This window comes from Octopus bimaculoides, chromosome 3, assembly GCF_001194135.2.
Source record: "Octopus bimaculoides isolate UCB-OBI-ISO-001 chromosome 3, ASM119413v2, whole genome shotgun sequence".
Taxonomy (NCBI): domain Eukaryota; kingdom Metazoa; phylum Mollusca; class Cephalopoda; order Octopoda; family Octopodidae; genus Octopus; species Octopus bimaculoides.
Window position 1 is genome coordinate 8,579,614 of NC_068983.1, and position 4,754 is coordinate 8,584,367.

The window sequence follows — 4,754 nt, forward strand, 5'->3', positions numbered from 1 at the left end:
TGTGTGTGTGTGTGTGTGTGTGTGTGTGTGTGTGTGTGTGTGTGTAAAACAAGAGAGATAAAAAGAGACAGAAAGAAAGCGGTGTTAGGTGGTTTGATGGAGTGGTGTATCATAAAATTTTAAAATAGTCTACACAAGAATTTATAGCTCACCTGTTCATGATAATATACAATCAAAAGCAATATATCTCCTATAGTGCCAACAATCCGTTTTTTTCTCTATCTCTATTGGTCAGTAGCTGTGGAATTTTTACAAGATGAAAAATCAACTAAATGCAGGAATGTCAATGCTGCGTAATGCCGTTTGGTTTTAAACGACTTATCAGTTGTATGTAAACGTATTTTTCATTTGATCATTTTCATTTTATCTAGTTTCAGCTCTTAAGCTGTGGACATGCTGGGGCACCGCTAGAATAAAATTATAAATAGGCCAAAAACAAGTATCAGGTTAGATTATGATATTTATATATGTAAACAGGAGGGTCAAATTTTCATATACAAGTGTCATGTTGAGTTATTAGAAGAGTAGGGGTTATAAGGAGCCTGTTTTTCTTCACACTTTCCTCTGTACCTCACACTATTACTCTTTTTTACTCCTTTACTCTTGTACTAGTTTAAGTCATTTGACTGCGGCCATGCTGGAGCACTGCATTTAGTCGGTTTTGTGAGTCTAGTACTTATTCTATTAGTCTCTTTTGCCGAACTGCTAATGTCTTCGTTTATCGGTTGCTCGGTGAAGATTATGTCGGTATTGACAATAAGACCAACAGCAATGTCAGCAACAAGTCTCTCACCGATCGGATGCCTATAGATACACTGGGGCGAAGCAATGTAGCCAACCGAATCCCATAACCAGTGTATAATTCTAAATAAAAGTGAGAAGCAGAAATTCTCTGTGTTGAATCCCTAAGTTAGTGTAAGCAACAATAAAAGTTAAAGACGATAGTTGGGGGAACTTTTATTACCTTGTGGCTTGACTTGTTAGAAATAGCAGCAAGTCATAATCATATGATACGCTTTTGTCTTCCAAACAGAAGAAATTTTGATATTGCATTCCGATATCTAAAAACCTGAAATAGACATGAAAGTCGAAACTCAAATGCAATCGGCTACAAATCTGCTCGATCAAGATGTAACATGATAGAACAACTAAAACAAATGTCAAGACACAGATATCAATACCATGGGAGTTTCTTCATTGCGTAAATGCTGATGTTCTTTTCATGCATTTGTCATAAACGTAAACAAAATAGGCAGAAATATTCTCCTACATTCGGAAAATTAAAACAAATTGACTATCTGCAGACTTTCTAATTGACAGCGGCTTCTTAATCTCATACAGCTCATTTTTAAAAACAAGTAATTTTCAGAGGAAAATAATTCTCACAACACAAACTCAGCATTAGAATACGATAGGATTATAATTTATTTGGAAATGTCTTTCCAGTCCAGCCTTCATTCCCTTGAAAATACACCAGATTTTTTTTGACGCAAGTCGACTTTAAAATATAATAATCTAAAACGTAATAACATGGTGACGTTAAACAACTGGATGAGCAAAGGAGACAACAGAACCTCTCGTTTGCATCACCTCCTTCAACTTGTCAGGAAAAATATGTTATATGCAGAAGGTTAATAACCATTTTAGAACAACATGGCTGCTTCGACAAAATCAAGGAAAAAGTTAGCAAATATTGTAGACAGTTTATTATGGGAAATATAACGTGTCTGTGTATCTTGATATCATATTTTATGTTTCAGGCTGAAAACTCTTAATTGTAACCATATCATTGTGTGATTTCTTTAAATACAGATGTGAAATTGTGGAAGCCAAATATGTCGTATCGGAAAGGTCTGCAGTAATAAGTGGAATAGTACTCTTCTTACTCTTATCCAAATTATTTAAATCAAATATATATGAAAACACGACTACCATATTGATTTTGAATTTAGACTGCACTCAAAATACAGCATAAATCAAAAGAAATGCAGATATGTACATATTCCAACAATAGCAGAGTTTATATTTGTGCCTTCAAGTGTCATAAAATACCATGCCCTCCGTTACGGAAAAATACCAAAATAAAATGTTTTAGCGTGTCTAAAATTAGCACTTATAATTTTCTTTGTAGTTTTAGCGTATGTATGCTTATGAATGCACTACATTTCAAAATATATAGTCAACAAATTACTGAAATATAAGTAACTACATATTGATTTTAAGAAATTTAATAACTGTCAGAATTGTATGGAGTGAGTCTATCGTAACGAGATTAATCTATTGTCTATAGTTATGGTTTCTTTGTGTAGTAAGAAGGGAAATAACTAAAGTTCAACTACTGAGCTCCTGAGAAACGATAGGATTACTAGACATAGCCTCTAAAGATCTCTCAAGTCAACTGTTAGCATTGAATCTGCATTGACAAACGAAGTCTTAAATATTGGTGATTGAGAAGGAAACCAATACCAACGCATACGAAAACGGCTACAATTTCTAGAATTCATACCATTATACACACTCATATAAACATACGCATGCATATATGCACGTGCGCATGTGTGTGTATACGCGCGCGTTGTGTATGTGTGCGCTCGCACGAGCGTGCATATGTGTATACTCATGGGTGTAGATGTTTCCGAGACTTTTAATACACTTGAAATACACTTGTTTCTTTAATCTCATTGTAAATTTTTCAAATACTATTTTAAACACAGTCTATTTTAAAGCAGAGCGTCTGTCTACTCGCTAATCCCTGAACGCTATGGCTAAATTTAATAAAAATTACATTGACCTAAGTGCGTAAAGCGATTGACAAACACACATATACGTGTTGGCATATGATTCTATATTTCGACCAAAGAACGAAAAGTGAACGAATCACATCGATAAACGGAAACCTACTACTGGACTGCCATTAATTGACGAATGTACACGATCTCCCTCAACAACGTATTGCTGAATCTTATCTGTTAAATGCCAGCACAGCCTGTAACCACAAACTCATCTCCGAAACTATACACAACTTACTAATTGTTCGTATTGACAAACAAAGCATTCCCTTATTCCCAGTCATTATTTTCAGAAATGCCATTATACTTCTTAGCGTACATACAAATCTAGACCACTTTAATTCTAACGATAAGACTAAATATAGATTTGTTTTGCAAAGGGCAGCTGTTATGTTGGCTGATATTTCATACGAATCTGAAGAGACGACTGATTGCACATTAAGAAAATGTCATCAATTCCATCTTACAATATAGTGCAAAGCAGATAATTCTCAGCTGCAGTAAAATCAATCTACGTTAACACTTTCATCAACGATCCATACCTTTGACTTTTATCATTATGCAACAGAAATAAAAGGCAAATGAAGTTAGAAGTTAGCGTAACGACAAGTTAGTAAGCCATCAAGCTTCGCTTTGGATTTGCCTGATTCGTAGCAAGTAGAGAGATTCCAGAATTTTAAGAAAGGCACATTTAAGTTCTGTAGACTCTACATGTAAAATAGCCCGTCACAACTAAAAAAAAAAGTAATATATAATCCACCTCACCGAATATCTTTAGAGAGTTTCATATATCTAGAGGAATATTGTTAATCTGTACAAAACGCAATGAAAATATCTCCTATAAACGGCAAAGATTATATGCCTCCCTATATAGCCACCTTATCTAAAAGCGAACATGCTGACGATAGCTTCATAGACATTCATGTTAGTAAGATTCTGTCAACATTATATTTATGACGATGCAATTTCACGTATGAAGTCACTATTTCTTGTCAGTGAGAATATTTCGAAATATTAACGAAATTAAAGTTATCAGAGAAAATGATAATTTATCCTATATTATTCATTCCTTTACACTGTCATCTTTGTGCTTAATCTATTTTCTCTTATTGCTCTTTTACTTGTATAGATCATTGAAAATTTGTGCTATCAAGACGTGTTACTTTATTGATCAGAATCGTTACATTATCTGTCAGATGCATTAGCATTTTATATTTGCTATCTGCTAAAGTACTCAAGAATTTATCATTCAAGATGTTATAAGGTTAAAACTGATATATCAGCATGTATATTCTAAGTCTTCACAAAGAAACACAAGCTACTTTGATATGGCGGATCAGTTGATATATATTTCAATTCTATAGCGGATTCTCTAGTTATACTGACACATTAAAAATGGAAAATGGCGGAACTGTTTGACATACCATACAATGAGGAACTCAAATCTTCGTAGGAATAACAAGCTGCAGTACTTTATTTTCAGTGTTTCTAAGTTTTCTTGAAATTACATTCTTCGAGAAAAGATACTTCAGGCTAAGGTGTACCAACACGTTCTTTAGATGTGGCATATTATTAACTGTATGTTTAATAATGGAGAAATATAAAAAAATAAATGCTATGACTAGACAGTCTTTAAGAAACAAGGGATCTTTTTTAAAACGGGGGCCACATTTTTCATTAACGAAACACTTTGAAACTTGAAACACTGGTAGAATGTGTCATATAAAACATCTTTTTCTCTTAGTCTTCTTAAAAAAAAAAGAAATCCATAAATTATTCCATGTTAAAGTTGTCGTAATTCTGTAATCTCAACCAATCACTGACGTCCATTCAGCCGATATACATCAAGTGCCGACTACATAAACAAACGATTCTGAAACAATTAACCGTAACCCTAACCCTAGGGTTAGGGTTAGGGTTAAAGCAAATTTAAAATGAAAAAAAGCAAATAAAACGAAGAATCGT